Source organism: Bufo gargarizans, chromosome 7 (assembly GCF_014858855.1).
Source record: "Bufo gargarizans isolate SCDJY-AF-19 chromosome 7, ASM1485885v1, whole genome shotgun sequence".
NCBI lineage: Eukaryota > Metazoa > Chordata > Amphibia > Anura > Bufonidae > Bufo > Bufo gargarizans.
Window position 1 is genome coordinate 45,174,174 of NC_058086.1, and position 19,145 is coordinate 45,193,318.

At 44.3% G+C, this 19,145-nt stretch overlaps 1 protein-coding gene across 4 annotated transcripts in view; it reads right to left on the reverse strand.

Annotated features, from left to right (window-relative positions):
* The window catches only part of ROR1 (receptor tyrosine kinase like orphan receptor 1), a 205,581-nt gene that overhangs the window by 165,192 nt on the left and 21,244 nt on the right, over nucleotides 1-19,145 (reverse strand). The gene's annotated exons all lie outside the window — the stretch shown is intronic.

Consider the following 19,145-nt stretch of genomic DNA (forward strand, 5'->3'; position numbering starts at 1 on the left):
GCTGGAAATGACGTTCATGATACAGAGTGAGGTTTCCCATAAATAGGTACAAAGGAGCAGTATTATAGTAGTTATATTCTTGTATATTGGAGCAGTATTATAGTAGTTATATTCTTGTACATAGGAGCAGTATTATAGTAGTTATACTCTTGTACATAGAAGCAGTATTATAGTAGTTATATTCTTGTACATAGGAGCAGTATTATAGTAGTTATATTCTTGTACATAGGAGCAGTATTATAGTAGTTATATTCTTGTACATAGGAGCAGTATTATAGTAGTTATATTCCTGTACATAGGAGCAGTATTATAGTAGTTATATTCCTGTACATAGGAGCAGTATTATAGTAGTTATATTCTTGTACATAGAAGCAGTATTATAGTAGTTATATTCTTGTACATAGGAGCAGGATTATAGTAGTTATATTCTTGTACATAAGAGCAGTATTATAGTAGTTATATTCCTGTACATAGGAGCAGTATTATAGTAGTGATATTCCTGTACATAGGAGACAGTATTATAGTAGTTATATTCTTGTACATAGGAGCAGTATTATAGTAGTTATATTCTTGTACATAGGAGCAGTATTATAGTAGTTATACTCTTGTACATAGGAGCAGCATTATAGTAGTTATAGTCTTGTACATAGGAGCAGTATTATAGAAGTTATATTCTTGTACATAGGAGGCAGTATTATAGTAGTTATATTCTTGTACATAGGAGGCAGTATCATAGTAGTTATATTCTTGTACATAGAAGGCAGTATTATAGTAGTTGTAATCTTGTACATAGGAGCAGTATTATAGTAGTTATATTCTTGTACATAGGAGCAGTATTATAGTAGTTATATTCTTGTACATAGGAGGTAGTATTATAGTAGTTATATTCTTGTACACAGGAGGCAGTATTATAGTAGTTATATTCTTGTACATAGGAGGCAGTATTAAAATAGTTATATTCTTGTACATAGGAGCAGTATTATAGTAGTTATATTCTTGTACATAGGAGCAGTATTATAGTAGTTGTATTCTTGTACATAGGAGGCAGTATTATAGTAGTTATATCCTTGTACATAGGAGCAGTATTATAGTAGTTATATTCTTGTATATAGGAGCAGTATTATAGTAGTTGTATTCTTGTACATAGGAGGCAGTATTATAGTAGTTATATCCTTGTACATAGGAGCAGTATTATAGTAGTTATATTCTTGTATATAGGAGCAGTATTATAGTAGTTATATTCTTGTACATAGGAGGCAGTATTATAGTAGTTATATTCTTGTACATAGGAGGCAGTATTATAGTAGTTATATTCTTGTACATAGGAGGCAGTATTACAGTAGTTATATTCTTATACATAGGAGCAGTATTATAGTAGTTATATTCTTGTACATAGGAGCAGTATTATAGTAGTTATATTCTTGTACATAGGAGGCAGTATTATAGTAGTTATACTCTTGTACATAGGAGCAGTATTATAGTAGTTATATTCTTGTACATAGGAGCAGTATTATAGTAGTTATATTCTTGTACATAGGAGCAGTATTATAGTAGTTATACTCTTGTACATAGGAGCAGTATTATAGTAGTTATATTCTTGTACATAGGAGCAGTATTATAGTAGTTATATTCTTGTACATAGGAGCAGTATTATAGTAGTTATATTCTTGTACATAGGAGCAGTATTATAGTAGTTATATTCGTGTACATAGGAGGCAGTATTATAGCAGGTATACTCTTGTACATAGGAGGCAGAACTATGGTAGTTATGTACTGTATTATTGACTAAAATTTCCTGTGGTCATTTTCAGCAAACAAGGAATTAATTGTCAAGTGTGATTTTTTAACAGTAAGACAGACACAGTTAATGTTATTGAATGTGTCACAATTAAAGAGGTTCATTGGGGTTTTTTGTAGATCATTTTTTTGTGACTGCCCCAGCCCTTACAAATCCCCTTGTAGCTTTGGGAAAGTCTGCAGCCTTAATGAAAAAGTTTCACAATGAAACAATTGTACTGAGCAGATAATAAGTTGTTCCCAAATGAATGTTGACATCTGAGTAAAGTCGCTGAGTCTGGGACACGGGATCAACTGACAGTCAACAGGGAAAACAGATATAGCAGAGATAATGCCCTTTCTGCACCTCAGTGAGTCCTGAAAATGAAGTAGATTGTTGACCACGACGCGTTTCGCATCCAACACTCCCTCACTTAGTGGTCGCTGTTCGTGCTCCAAGCCCACATTTCCAGGAATATATTATTGTTCTCAATGTCTCCTGGAAATCACAGGCCCCGCTGCCTCAGTGACTCCTCATGGCAGGAATGTTCCTCATTTTCTGCTTCATGTACTGAATGCTATTGCGTTTCAGAGGCTGAGGCAGAGCAGTGGTTATCATTCATTATCTGTGGTTGTGGCAAATTATAGGGTTTACTTAACTGGCATTGCTGGTATACCGTACTAGGCAGCAATGACATACCAATATTTGGGGGCCCTGGGGTGTGAGCGGGCACAAAGGTCCTGACCACATAAGAAGACATGAATATAACAAATGACACATGAAAGTTTGGGGGCACTGGTACACATCATTGAGGTGAATTCTTGTTAAGCCACTGACAAACCCCCCTATTGATTAGGTTATATGGGATTAAAGCGCATCTGTCTGCAGGGTCAAACCTATGAAATCATGCATACTTCCTGTTAGGGTTGATACTGCTGATTAAAACAATACCTATTTTGTGAAAATCGGCTGTGGCGTTCCTGAAAAAAAAAGCCTTTTATTCTCGAGCACATGGGGGCTTCAGTGTACCAAGGGGTGTGGCCGACACAGGAAATTAGAGGAGCTTAGCCACGCCCCTCATGGCACTGAAGCTCTCATTTGCCTCAATTATAAAAGTATTTTTTCTCAGGAACGATTTAACCGATTTTCACAAAATAGGTATAGTTTTAATCAGCAGGATCACCTCCACTCAGTGGTATGCCTGGATAAATAGGGTTGATCCTGCTGAGATGTACTCTTTAAGTGAAACTAAATGATATTCACATATAGTTACAATATTAAACTGTGGCCACTTATCTTAGTCTCAACATGTGACCCCAGGTGGGTTGTACAGGCGCCTCATTGCAACCCCTTGTGACTCTGGGCTGGCAACACAGGTGCCTCATTGCAGCCGCAGTGTATCACCCTGGCTCCATATAACCCTGCTGGCAGTCATCTTCTGAAACACATACTGCAGAAGGTTTTATTTAAAGTACATTAAGAAACTGGCAAATACAGAATGAGATTTATCTCGCAGCCTCGGATTCTGGGGCAGCTCATTTATACAGGCGCAAAAATCCACTGGATGCAACGTGATATTGAAGTCCATAAACCTGGACGCTGAAAGTCTACAGCCCAGAGGATTAGATGAATGAATCGCTGCTCCGTTACAGTCTAACATGGCCTGGCCAAAAAAAGAGTGCAGTATTCATAGTACAGTATAGTTGCGGTAGTATAGTATACATGTGGTAGTGTAGTATGGTAACAGTACAGTATAGTTGCGGTAGTATAGTATACATGTGGTAATGTAGTATGGTAACAGTACAGAATAGTTGCGGTAGTTTAGTATACATGTGGTAATGTAGTATTGTAACAGTACAGTCTAGTTGCAGTAGTATAGTATACATGTGGTAATGTAGTATAGTATACATGTGGTAATGTAGTATGGTAACAGTACAGAATAGTTGCGGTAGTATAGTATACATGTGGTAGTGTAGTATTGTAACAGTACAGTATAGTTGCAGTAGTATAGTATACAGTACATGTGGTAGTATAGTACACAGTAGTGTATAGTTGCGCTAGTATAGTATACAGTATATGTAGCAGTGTATTACAGTATACAGTACAGTATAGTTGTGGTAGTATAGTATACAGTACATGTGGTAGTGTAGTATAGAAACAGTACAGTATAGTTGCAATAATATAGCATACAATACATGTAGTAGTGTAGTATTGTATACAGTACAGTATAGTTGCAGTAGTATAGTATACAGTAAATGTGGTAGTATAGTATACAGTAGTGTATAGTTGCATTAGTATAGTATACAGTATATGAAGCAGTGTAGTATAGTATAAAGTACAGTATAGTTGCGGTAGTATAGTATACAGTACATGTGGTAGTGTAGTATAGTATAAAGTACAGTATAGTTGCGGTAGTATAGTATGCAGTACATGTGGTAGTGTAGTATAGTATAAAGTACAGTATAGTTGCGGTAGTATAGTATACAGTACATGTGGTAGTATAGTATACAGTAGTGTATAGTTGCATTAGTATAGTATACAGTATATGAAGCAGTGTAGTATAGTATAAAGTACAGTATAGTTGCGGTAGTATAGTATACAGTACATGTGGTAGTGTAGTATAGTATAAAGTACAGTATAGTTGCGGTAGTATAGTATGCAGTACATGTGGTAGTGTAGTATAGTATAAAGTACAGTATAGTTGCGGTAGTATAGTATACAGTACATGTGGTAGTATAGTATACAGTAGTGTATAGTTGCATTAGTATAGTATACAGTATATGAAGCAGTGTAGTATAGTATAAAGTACAGTATAGTTGCGGTAGTATAGTATACAGTACATGTGGTAGTGTAGTATAGTATAAAGTACAGTATAGTTGCGGTAGTATAGTATACAGTACATGTGGTAGTGTAGTATAGTATAAAGTACAGTATAGTTGCGGTAGTATAGTATACAGTACATGTGGTAGTGTAGTATAGTATAAAGTACAGTATAGTTGCGGTAGTATAGTATACAGTACATGTGGTAGTGTAGTATAGTATACAGTACAGTATAGTTGCAGTAGTATAGTATACAGTACATGTGGTAGTGTAGTATAGTAACAGTACAATATAGTTGCCATAGTATAGTATACAGCACATGTAGCAGTGTAGTATTGTGTACAGTATGGTTGTAATGGTGCAGGTTTAGTAAAGATGTGGTAGTGTTGAATGGTAACAGCATAGTACTGTTGCTGTATTATTGTACAATATAGTTGTTGTAGAGCAGTGTCAGTTTTTACTACTGTCTTGCATTTTACTCAATAATCAGAGTGCTCAGGATGAACAATTCTATAGGTCCTGACTACACAGAGGAGAGCCTGTAAGAGCGCATGGAATTGTGGGAAGTCAGATAACGGATAAAGACAGTTGAATGAATGTATTCATGAATAAAACCCAAGACAGCAGTATAAACCGACACTGTCTCTTATAGGGACCTCCTAGAATATGGGGAAATTTCCCCCTCTACTCATCTAAATGGCAAACCCCTCGGTCTGCGGAGGATGGGGGTCTTAGCGCACGTTTTTCCTTCCAAATTCTTCTTTTAAGCTTCTTATTTTGCTGCTTGTAAAATGTGAGTGAAATTTCTGTGAAACACCAATGAAATCAGTGATTCGGCAGCACCTGGCGGTCAGCGAGCAGTAAACCGTACCCTCCTCCGATATATAAAACAGCGTTTGCCCCTCGTAAACGCCAGGACTGGGAAATAGGGAGTTCGGCTCAGTGAACTGCCAACTGGAACCAGTGTCAGGTGCGCGGCACCAGTAAAAGCCTCCACGGCGGCCAGGTAAACACACACAAAGCCGAAGAGTGAGGGAGTCAGCCAAGGCAGCCATATTGCCCACAGCAACCAATCAGAGCTCAGCTTTCATTTTTTAAAACCGAAACACAGACTTGAAGGGTTGCTACGGGCAACAAGGGTCATTGCTAAGGGCGACATGGATAGTCTTCATACATGGGGCTAATTGTGGTCCCATATCACAGACATAAAGCCATAGACATTTAGCCAGTCCAAGGCATCTATGTTTCCTACGGCAACCAACCAGAGTCCAGCTTTCATTTTCTAAGCTGACCCATGGACTTGAATTTGAACGGTTGCTACGGGCAACAAGGTTTGCTGCTCTGGGCCAACATGATAGGTTGCTATGGGCAACAGGGCCTACAAAGTTGGCTTCCAATACACCAGGATTAGCCCAAAGTTTCAAAGGCAATCCTAGCAAATTCAGGTTGCCTCGGCTTGGAATTGGGTGGGGTTTAGGGAAATCATGCCCATAAATGGGTGTTCCCAGTCAGGTTAGGGGCGGGGCTTAAATACCCCAACACAAATGTTGGCAAGTACGGGCCTATTGTATTTCTGCACCATAGAGGCGAAAGTCCAGTTGTTGACCCAAAAGAGGCCATTCCCGATTGTTTGGGGGGCGTTCTCCTGGGGTGGAACTTACATTTAAATTTTACATATGTGAAAATAGGAATCTTTCCTGGATACGGCGGTGCCTTCAAACAATGAGAACTTTATTGCTCAGTGTAAACGAAATTTAAGAACAACGTATTTAGTGCAACAGCCTGCAAGGGCCGTGTGGTTCCAGCATCTGACAGAATGCGCTTTTGTGATGTATTACACCATTTTGTGACGCACAATATCATTTTTGTGATAAATAATATGATTTTGTAACCGACATAAAATGCTATTTTGTGATGCATAACACAGTTTTCTTGCCGAGTAGATTTTTATGTCACTGACTATTTGACGGCACAGTGTAAGAGCGGGTGCCATGTAGTATCATTCTGTGACGCGGAATTCACTTTTTACAAAATATATTTTTGTGCTAGGAAATAGTAGCCATAGCGAAGCTGGTCAGAGAGCGTCAGTCAGTCAGTCGTGGGATGCAGGAAGGCAGGAAATTTCTTACAGCTGCCAGGAGAGAAGATTCTGAAGGCTTTGTCAAGGTTACTTTGTATTATACTTCAGAGCTGCACTCACAACTCTGCAGGATTCAGAGCTCAAATCTCCCAGCATTTCCTGCTTGTTCATTGTATGCACAGACATTGCTTTGGTGAAGTGTATTTGGGAAAGAGTCATCTTTACACCAGAAATTGTAATATAATCTGATGAGGAAAAGTAACTGCTGCTTTATTGAGACTCGGCTAAGTCGTTATGGGAGTGTCTATCAATATACTTACTGATTGTTTCCAATAACCAGCAGAACTGTACAATACAGGATGTAACTCAGGATCAGTACAGGATAAGTAATGTATGTACACAGTGACTGCACCAGCAGAATAGTGAGTGCAGCTCTGGAGTATAATACAGGATGTAACTCAGGATCAGTACAGGATAAATAATGTAATGTATGTACACAGTGACTACACCAGCAGAATAGTGAGCGCAGCTCTGGAGTATAATACAGGATGTAACTCAGGATCAGTACAGGATAAGTAATGTATGTACACAGTGACTGCACCAGCAGAATAGTGAGCGCAGCTCTGGAGTATAATACAGGATGTAACTCAGGATCAGTACAGGATAAGTAATGTATGTACACAGTGACTGCACCAGCAGAATAGTGAGCGCAGCTCTGGAGTATAATACAGGATGTAACTTAGGATCAGTACAGGATAAGTAATGTATGCACACAGTGACTGCACCAGCAGAATAGTGAGTGCAGCTCTGGAGTGTAATACAGGATGTAACTCAGGATCAGTACAGGATAAGTAATGTATGTATACAGTGACTGTACCAGCAGAATAGTGAGTACAGCTCTGGAGTATAATACAGGATGTAATTCAGGATCAGTACAGGATAAGTAATGTAATGTATGTACACAGTGACTCCACTAGCAGTATAGTGAGTACAGCTCTGGAGTATAATACAGGATGTAAGTCAGGATCAGTACAGGATAAGTAATGTATGTACACAGTGACTGCACTAGCAGAATAGTGAGTGCAGCTCTGGAGTATAATACAGGATATAACTCAGGATCAGTACAGGATAAGTAATGTAATGTATGTACACAGTGACTGCACCAGCAGAATAGTGAGTGCAGCTTTGGAGTATAATACAGGATGTAACTCAGGATCAGTACAGGATAAGTAATGTTTGTACACAGTGACTGCACCAGCAGAATAGTGAATGCAGCTCTGGAGTATAATACAGGATATAACTCAGGATCAGTACAGGATAAGTAATGTAATGTATATACACAGTGACTGCACCAGCAGAATAGTGAGTGCAGCTCTGGAGTATAATACAGGATGTAACTCAGGATCAGTACAGGATAAGTAATGTATGTACACAGTGACTGCACCAGCAGAATAGTGAGTGCAGCTCTAGAGTATAATACAGGATGTAACTCAGGATCAGTACAGGATAAGTAAAATGTACACAGTGACTGCACCAGCAGAATAGTGAGTTCAGCTCTGGAGTATAATACAGGATGTAACTCAGGATCAGTACAGGATAAGTAATGTATGTACACAGTGACTGCACCAGCAGAATAGTGAGTTTAGCTCTGGAGTATAATACAGGATGTAACTCAGGATCAGTACAGGATAAGGATAATGTATGTACACAGTGACTGCACCAGCAGAACGGTGAGTGCAGCTCTGGAGAATTATTATAATCACAGACTACATACTCGCGCCCATCCTTTTGCTTGGTCTGAGCGGCCACAGGTTTAGTATTGTGGATCTTTGTCCCTCACCTGACAATAGTTCGAGCCCATTAAATGATACAAAGCTGTGAATTCGTCCACCAGTACAATGCACTGGAAGTCAATGGCCAAATCCCCATTTAATTGCGTTTGATGCATGACAAGGCGGTGAATGTCCCACATCTCGTCTTTCGGAGGCAGGAAACGAGATATATTTGTAGTTCAGTTTGAGGAGCTTATCTGCTGCACAGAACACCTGCCTTCACTTAACCCAAAGGGAACGTTCTGTCTCGGCTCGCCTTTTCAGCAAGGTCAGTAAATCAACAGGGGCCCGGGTTCTTTGGAAGGAGAACGCTTCCTCTACACAAAGTCTCACCGGCCACCTCTTTCTCTTTGTGCATTCAGTCTCCAGTGTCCTCAGCATCATAGAAAAGTCAGGACAAGGCGGTTTTGTTCCGACTGAGCGTTTCAATGTAGCCTTCCCCACTCGAGTCACGATGCCAATCAGTTGCATTCTCATAGGTCAAAAGTTACTCGCCAGCCCCTGGAGCTGTGCGATCCTCGGCCATTTTTATTTTCCTTGGACAATTCGAAAAATGCTTGACCTTGAAATGCGAAGTCAGCTTATTAACAAGGTGAATATTGTTTGCATGGCGTTCTCAGAATTGTGCCATTGTTTAGACGTAGAGACGGAATGGCAAGGGCATGGACACATTAAGCAACCACCCCAATACCACCAATTTGTTGATGATATGGTCACATATGGGATCTTAAAGGGCATCTGTCAGCAGTTTTGTATCTATGACATCTGACAGCTGATGGTATCTGTGTTTGTCCCATGTTCATATGTGTCCGCATTGCTGAGAAAGATGATGTTTTAATATATGCAAATGAGCCTCTAGGAGCAACGGGGGCGTTGCCATTACACCTAGTGGCTCAGCTTTCTCTGCAACTGCAGCGCCCTCTGCAGTTTGATTGACAAACCAGGTGATGACAGTTTCACTGCCTGGTTCTGTCAATTACAGTAGATTGGGTGCAACGCCTCTAGGTGTAACGGCAACGCCCCCGTTGCTCCTAGAAGCTCATTTGCATATATTAAAACATCATCTTTCTCAGTAATGTGGACACATATGAACATGGGACCAACACAGATGTCTTCAGCTGCCAAGCGCACATGCAACAGGTCAGCCGGTGTCATAGGTATAAATCTGTTGACAGATTCCCATAAAACAAACAAACAGTCACTATGGCGGTATAATCACATCATAGCCGTATCATGTTTTTTTCAGCAATTTATTGGGCAAATCATACTGCAGTAAGGAATATACCCAAATGAACAACCCCATTCAACCATTTCTGGGAAAATTGGGTAGCACCCAATATGGCTACCATTATAGCGTATCTCATCCGGCTTTCCATAAATGTCACGTCATCTTAGTTTCTTCCGGGGGCAATATTCAGCAGTCTCATAAAGGTGCATGGAGCTGCAGCACGCCTGGTTGACTGCTGCTCCATGCGTACGTTCATTCATGCTCTATTCATACAAGAAGACACAGGACCCCTTTATATGATACTACCCTACAACTAACTGTGAATGGTCAGCTGTGTGAGCAGGCCTACGTTCATTCACAGGCAGCAAGCAGAGATCCTCTTCTGAGCCAATCAAATTTTCACGTTTGAGTTTTTCTTAAAGGGGCTGTCTTACAATGGACATTTTCCATGGGGTTTCTTTCTCAGGGCCTCGTCTATGATCCTGGGTGTAGAGCTGCTCCCACAAAGGTGTGGTGGACCTGGCCCGTTCATGGATGACCTGGTCCACTGTACTGATTGCTAGGAGTAAGAGAATCCAGACCCAAAGCTTCTTTGTGAGATAGAGAAGGTACAGTGCCTTGAAAAAGTATTCACCCCCTTGACTTTTTTTTCGTATTTTGGTGCCTCACAACCTGGAATTAACATGGATTGTTTGAGGATTTGCATCATGTAATTACAGAACATGCTCACAATTTTGAAGATGTTTTTTATTTATTATTATTGTGAGGCAAACAACAAATTAAACAAAATAACAGAAAAAGTCAATGTGCATAACTATTCACCCCCCTAGAGTCAATACTTTGTAGAGCCGCCTTTTGCGGCAATCACAGCTCCAAGTCACTTTGGATAAGTCTCTATGAGCAGTTGCCACATCTTACCACTGGGATTTTTGCCCGTTCCTCCTTTCAGAACTGCTCCGGCTCCTTCAGGTTGGATGTTTGCGCTTGTGAACAGCAATCTCTAAGTCTGACCACAGATGTTCTATTGGATTGAGATCTGGGCTGTGACTCGGCCATTCCAACACATTTACATGTAAACCCCTCAAGTGTTGCTTTAGCCGTGTGTTTGGGGTCATTGTCCTGCTGGAAGGTGAGCCTCCGTCCGAGCCTCAGATCACGCACAGAGTGGGACAGGTTCTGCTGAAGGATATCCCTGTATTTAGCACCATCCATCTCTCCCTACCCCCTGACCAGTTTCCCAGTTCCATCCCACCAGCATGATGCTGCCACCACCATGTCTCACTGTGGGGATGGTGTTCTTTGGGTGATGTGATGTGATGGGTTTGCGCCAAACATAGCGTTTTCTTTGATGGCCGAAAAGTTGAATTTTCGTCTCCTCAGACCAGAGCACCTTGCTCCATTTATTTTGGAAGTCTCCCACATGCCTTTTCGTAAACTCACAACGCGCCTTATTGTTTTAAGTGGAAAGTAATGGCTTTCTTCTGGCCACTCTGCCATAAAGCCCAACTCTATGGAGCGTACGGCTTATTGTCGTCCTATGTACAGATCCTCCAGTCTCTGCTGTGGAACTCTGCAGCTCCTCCAGGGGTACATTAGGTCTCTGTACTGTCTCTCTGATTAATGCCCTCCTTGCCCTCTCTGTGAGTTTTGGTGGGCGGCCGTCTCTTGGCAGGTTTGCTGCTGTGCCGTGTTCTTTCCATTTGGTTATGATAGATTTGATGGTTCCCCTGGGGATCATCAAAGATTTTGATATTTTTTATTACCTAACCCTGACTTGTCCTTCTCAACGACATTGTCCCTTACTTGTTTGGAGAGATCCTTGGTCTTCATGGCAGTGTTTGGTTAGTAATGCCTCTTGCTTAGGTGTTGCAGCCTCTGGGGCCTTTCAAAAAAGGTGTGTATATGTAATGACAAATCATGTGACACTTAGATTGCACACAGGTGACATCATTTCACTAATTATGTGACTTCTGAAGGTAATTGGTTGCACCAGAGCTTTTTATGGGCTTCCTAACAAAGGGGGTGCATACATACGCACAGGACAATTTCTGTTTTCTATTTCTAAACAATAGTTTTAATTATATATTTTTCTCATTTCACTTCACTAACTTAGACTATTGTGTTCTGATCCATCACATAAAATTTAGATTGACAAAACATTGAACTTAATGCTGTAATGTAATAAAATCAAGAGGGTGAATACTTTCGCAAGGCGCTGTAAATCTAGTATCGGGTTTTGACCCCTTGTGTGGTCGTCATATCCGTTATGCTCATCCACAACGTAACCAGTTCTGTCTAATTTGCCCAGTTGACCTGTTTTATGGCCATACAGAAGATCTGGGGCGCTGTGGGTGGGAGGAGGACCCCATGCTGATAAGTCAATAGTAAGTTCACAATTCATGTTTACATAAATGATCCAAAACAGAGTCAGCCGGAAATGAAGTCCTTGGTAGTGATTCCCCCCCCCCCCCCCCTCCTCAAAGCTGCCCTCCGGGGGGGATCTCTCTGCAGGATCTCTGCTCTCCCCCCCCCCCCCCTTCGTTCTAACAGGCTTTGAACTTATTTGATGAAAACCCCATTTGTTGTGACAGAATACAGGAAAAGAGTCCTCTGTCCCCGTTCCTGGACACCGGACTCCTCAAGGAAAAGATATAGCCGGTGTGCAAAAGAATGAGACACAAAGACGAGGAAACATTTCTCAAGTCGAAGACGTTCAGATCATCACCACGAGTACAGAGGAAAGAGGACACGAGAATGACCTGAACCTTCTGTAATATCTTGGGAAAAAGGCTATGAACTTTACATAGGTTTGAAGATAGATAGATAGATACATATGAGATAGATAGATAGATAGATAGATAGATATGAGATAGATAGATAGATAGATAGATAGATAGATAGATAGATATGAGATAGATAGATAGATAGATAGAAATGATAGATAGATAGATAGATAGATAGATAGATAGATATGAGATAGATAGATAGATATGAGATAGATAGATCTGTAGATAGATCTGCCCCCCCCCCCCCCTTAGACATACAGCAGATGATGTATTTTTCCCAGACCTGTGTGTTCTATACAGAAATCCTCTCCCAGTTACAGAAATTGTTCCATTATCTCATATGTTTAATTAAGCGTCCGGAGCTCGTGCGTCTGTGACTTTTCTCAGATGTTTCCTCAGAAAGGTCTTTACAGGCAGCATTTTACTGAGCACTCTGGGCTGATGGAATAAAGATAGGGACTGATGGGGAGATTGGTGGCCGCCCCCGAAGTGACGCCCATTAACACTCATTATCTGTCTCTTTATCTAGGAAACCACCACTAATTGCAGCCATGTTACAGATTATCAGGCGGGCTGCTGTTGGACGTTATCCAGGACCACCAGCATGGAGTCACTTACAGGAGAGCCCGGGTCTATAACACAAACATCAGGGCAGTAACATTCACTCAAAGAGACGGGAACTTCTGTACAACAATCACAGCAAATCCACATCCTTGAAATATCCTGCTAGTAAAAACCTTCACGGATCTTTGGGTTTTTATAGACACAACCCCCACCTTCCCAAAATGGAAATGTTTGTATTTCTTTTTCTACTAGCCCAAAAGATCCTGAACTATGGCAGTTCTCACACTGACCACTAGAGCACATGATGAGCTGACATGTCTTGCTTTCTGCAACTCACTTAGCTTTGCTGTATGCACTGGGACAGAATGAGCAGAGTCATTTCAATACGATTAGTGTTTAGGAGAGGTAATGGTGGCTCTATTGTACTTCTGGAGGCTTAGATAAGGTAGGATAGTAGTGCTGACCACAAGCATTCATAGCACACTCCTCCTGACTCCCCGGCTCAGTATGGCCACCCACCCTGACAACACAGGAACAAAATGAATAGCTGACAATAGCAAAATTTGGCCTTGAAAATCGATGGGGTTCACATATGGGCATTACTGGCAGGTTAAGGGGGTGTAATGGACGTTACTGGCAGGTTTGGGGCTTAAATGCCTTAAATATCCAATTCAAATGTTGGTAAGTATGGGAAATGTGTGTCTCCAATACGGCCCCTTGTCACCACCTAGCCTGAAACTATCCGATAAGTGAGTCAAACTGTGTGATAGATGCCCTATAATCCATTTCTTTACACATTTTTAGGATGACTAACAGAGGGACAGCACAATGCACAGGGGAAAAAAAACACGCCTCATGATTGTTTTTTCATTGGGCACACAAGTATGTAGTAAAACAGATAGGTAAGGAGAGCCGGAGTTCTCCTTTAAGTTGGAAGTGAATTCAATCCAATCTGGGGTAAAGTTGGTTGGGGTGCTTTGACAACTTAGGCGACAGAATAACCAGAAACTTGCATGAATGGATTTGGATTGTGCTCAGTTCTAGCCGGAGCAGATTTATGAAACTGCCTAAAAGAAAAACTGCAACCAATCACAGAGCAGTTTTCATTTTATAGTCTGCTCTCAAGAAATGAAAGCTGTGTTGTGATTGGCTGCTATGGGCAACAACTACCGGGGCCAGATTTAGGAGACTATGAAGAAGAAAAAAACTGTCCAATCATAGCGCAGCTTTCACTTTGCGCTCTGCTTTTAAAGAATGAAAGCTGTGTTGTGATTGGCTGCTATGGGCAACATACAAGGGGCTGATTTATAAAGATGTGAAAAAGAAAAACTATCCAATTGTAGCTCAGTTCTCATGTTTCAAGAGTAGCATACAAAATGAAAGCTGTGCTGTGATTGGTTGCTATGGGCAACATACAAGGGACAGATTTGTAAAGCTGTAAAAAGAAAAACTATCCAATCGTAGCTCAGCTTTCATGTTTCAAGAGCAGATTACAAATTGAAAGCTGTGCTGTGATTGGTTGCTATGGGCAGCAGACAGTTTTTAGTTTATACAGTTCCATAGACCTAGACATATACTGTATTTTCGGTGAAGGGCGCACGCACGGCGTTGGCAGCAGCACTGTCTTTCTGTCATGGAACCATGAACCAGACGTACAACAGAGATAGGTGGAATAAGAAGGCTTTATTGAAAATCAAGCCGTAGCTAAAGTCCAAACGGATGGCTAAACCGAAGCAGGGTCTTGCGTAGACGGAGGTCAGGAACCAGGAGGGTAGTCAGACGTAGCCAGGATCAGGAACCAACGGAGTAGTCAGACGAAGCCAGGATCGGGAACCAACGGGGTAGTCAGACGAGGCCAGGATCAGGAACCAGAAGCAGCAGCAGTCTTTGAAGCATGTGCACACAGGAGGACCAAGCAAGGAACTGAAGCCACAGACCTTCTATATATATGAGCTAGGCATCCAGCTCCTCCCAGTGGGAAGGAGGAGCCGCAGGGTGGGAGGCTACAAGAAACCCAGAAACCAAGATGGCCGCCAGCACATGTCAAACGAAGGAGAACAGTGAGAAGGTAAGACCATGACAGTACCTCCCCCTCAAGGGCCCCTCCTCCGCGGAGTAAGGAACGGTTTCAGAGGGAAGCGTGCGTGGAAGGCTCGGAGCAACGCAGGAGCATGGACATCTGTGGAGGGAACCCAGGAACGCTCCTCTGGACCATAACCACGCCAATGGACCAAAAACTGCAACCGACCGCGGACCAGGCGTGAGTCCAGGATATTGCTCACCTCATATTCCTCACGATTGCCCACTTGGACCGGACGGGGCCGAGGAACCGAGGAAGTGAAACGATTACACACCAATGGCTTCAACAGGGAGACATGAAACACGTTGGAGATCCGCATGCCAGGAGGAAGCGCAAGGGCATAGGCTACCGGGTTTACCCTGTGAAGCACTCGGAAGGGACCAACAAAGCGAGGCGCCAGCTTGGGAGTGGGCACTCGAAGGTTGAGGTTGCGGGTGGACAACCATACACGGTCTCCGACCTGGTAGGAAGGAGCGGGCGCTCGTCTGCGATTAGCCTGGAGTCTCTGGCGTTGCGCAGAGACCTCAAGGGACCTCTGGATCTGTACCCAAGAAGTACGTAGGACGGAAAGGTGATCCTCCACAGCCGGAGTATCCTGGGGAGAGAATACCTCCGGTAACACGGCAGGTTGGAACCCATAATTGGCCATGAAGGGAGACGTCCCAGAGGAAGAGTTCACCGCCGTGTTCCTGGCAAACTCAGCCCAAGGCAGGAGGTCAACCCAATTGTCTTGGTGATCGGAGACATAGCAACGAAGGAATTGCTCCAAGGCCTGATTGGATCGTTCTGCGGCCCCATTGGACTGAGGGTGGTAGGCCGAGGAGAAAGAGAGATGAATCCCCAACTGGGAGCAAAAGGCGCGCCAGAACCTGGACACAAACTGACTCCCCCGATCCGACACAATCTCCTTGGGCAAACCGTGCAACCGGAAGACCTCCCTGGCAAAAATCGAGGCCAACTCTTGTGCAGAGGGTAACTTCTTGAGAGGAACACAGTGGCACATTTTGGAAAACCGATCCACAATCATGAGAATGACCGTATGGCCTCGGGATGCAGGAAGGTCCACAATGAAATCCATCCCCAGGTGTGACCATGGACGCTCCCCGGTGGCTATGGGTTGCAAAAGGCCCAACGGAAGGTGCCGAGGGGACTTACTCTGGGCACAAACGGAGCATGCCGCTACATATGCGGCGATGTCGGAACGTAGAGAAGGCCACCAGAACAGACGTGAAACCGCCCAGGACAGCTGATTCTTTCCAGGGTGCCCCGCGGCCTTGGAGTTATGGTAGGTTCGCAACAACCGAGTGCGCAACTCCTCAGGCACAAAACATCTGCCGTTGGGTCTCCCAGAGGGAGCACCAGATTGAGCCGCCAAAATCTGCTCACCCAGAGGAGAGGTCAGGCTGGTGCGAATAGCAGCCAGGATCTGATTCGGGGGTATGACCGTAGTCGGAATCGACTCCTCCCCGGACAGCTCGGAGTACTGCCGTGATAAGGCATCCGCTCTGATGTTCTTGGAGCCGGGTAGGTAGGAGACCACGTAATTAAAACGTGACAAGAACAGAGCCCATCTGGCCTGACGTGGTGTCAATCTCTTGGCCTCAAAGAGGTAGGTCAGATTCTTGTGGTCCGTCAGGATGAGAACCGGAACCACCGAGCCCTCGAGCAAGTGCCTCCATTCTTTAAGGGCCTGCACGATGGCCAATAACTCCCTGTCACCAATCTGATAGTTGCACTCCGCGGAAGACAGTTTCCGGGAGTAAAACCCACAAGGAAGCAGAGGACCCTCTGGTGTTCTACGCTGAGACAGGAGGGCGCCTACTCCCGTCTCAGACGCGTCCACCTCGAGGACAAAAGGCAACCCAGGGTTGGGATGCGACAGAATCGGAGCCGACACAAAGGCGGACTTTAGAGCCTCAAAAGCTCGGATGGCCTCGAGCGGCCAGACCTGAGGATTACTGCCCTTCCTGGTCAGATCCGTGAGAGGCTTGGCTAGCATGGAAAAGTCCCTGATGAACTTCCGATAATAATTGGCGAAGCCCAAAAAGCGCTGCAGGGCACGAAGCCCACTGGGCTGGGGCCACTGTAAGACAGCCGAAACCTTCTCAGGATCCATGGAGAACCCCTCAGCGGAAATGATGTAACCTAAGAAGGTTACCTGGGATCGGTGAAATTCGCATTTCTCAAGCTTACCGAACAGCTTGTTCTCTCGTAAGCGTTGCAACACTCGTCTGACATCCAGAATGTGGGCCTCCATGGATGCAGAATATACCAAGATGTCATCCAAATAGACCACCACACACTGCTGCAACAGGTCACGGAAAACATCGTTGATGAATTCCTGGAAGACTGCGGGCGCATTGCACAACCCAAAGGGCATAACCAAGGATTCATAATGACCGGTCCTGGTGTTAAACGCGGTCTTCCACTCATCGCCCGCCTTGATCCTTACCAGGTTATATGCCGCCCTCAGGTCGAGTTTGGTAAAGACCGTGGCCCCTTTGAGGCGATCGAACAGCTCGGAAATCAAGGGTATTGGGTAAGCGTTCTTGATCGTGATGCGATTGAGACCCCTGTAGTCGATGCAAGGCCTCAACTCACCGCCCTTCTTTTTCACAAAGAAAAATCCAGCCCCTGCCGGGGACGAGGATTTGCGAATGTGTCCGCGTGAAAGCGCCTCCCTCACGTACTCCTCCATGGCCTCATTCTCCGCTACCGACAGTGGATAGACTTTGCCACGAGGAGGAACGGCACCAGATTGTAACTCTATGGCACAATCGTATGGGCGGTGCGGAGGTAGGGCAACCGCACGCACCTTATCGAATACATCCCGGTACTCCTCGTATTCAGGAGGCAACAGAGAGTCCGAGGAAGTACACAGCAACTTGACAGGCCCATGGATGCAACTAGCCCCACACTGCGGTGACCACGAGAGGATCTCGGCCGATCTCCAATCGAAAGTCGGATTATGCTTCTGGAGCCAGGGGTACCCCAAGACCACCGAGTAGTGTGGAGACGAAATAACCTGGAGACAGACCGACTCTCTGTGAACGGCACCAATGGCCATCCCCACTGGAAGGGTCTCCTGAGTCACGTGTGGCGGCAGAAGGGGTCTGCCGTCTATCGCCTCAAGAGCCAGTGGGGAACCTCGAGGCTGCAGAGGAATGGAATTGGCGGCGGCGAACACACTATCAATGAACAAGCCACCAGCACCAGAGTCCACCAACGCCTGGGTCGTCACCGAGCCCCCGACCCAGGAGAGGACAACAGTAATCAGTGGTTTGTCAACACGGGAAACCGGGGACGAGGAGACTCCACCCAAGATCTGCCCCCGACAGGATCTCAGGTGCGAGCGTTTCCCGGACGGTTCGGGCATGCCAACCGAAAATGCCCACCGAGACCACAGTACATGCATCGGCCCTCGCGTCTCCGGAGTACCCTCTCCCCCTCGGACAGGCGAGCAACCCCCAGCTGCATGGGTTGACCCCCAGACCAGTCATCCCCAGGAGGCGTGGGAGGAGAGGGAGGCACGGGTGGGACAGCAAACGTAGGCGCCAATCTGTTAGAAGGCCTCCGCAGGCTCTCCTTAAAGGAAGGTCTCTCCCTGAGTCTGGTGTCAATCAAAATCAGGAAAGAAATAAGGGACTCGAGCTCCACTGGTAGGTCCTTGGCTGCAATCTCATCCTTCAAGGCATCCGAGAGACCATGAGAGAAAGCAGCGACCAGAGCCTCATTATTCCAGCCCACCTCTGCTGCCAGGGTACGAAACTCAATGGCGTATTCAGCTACGGATCGTGAACCCTGTCTGATGGACATAAGGAGCTTCGCAGCAGAGGCAGCACGAGCCGGCACATCGAATACCTTCCGAAGAGAAGCAACAAAACCGGAAAACTCGGCAACCACCGGATTGTTGTTCTCCCATAAAGGGCTGGCCCAGGCCAAGGCCTTGTCCGAGAGCAGCGAGATCAAGAAGCCCAC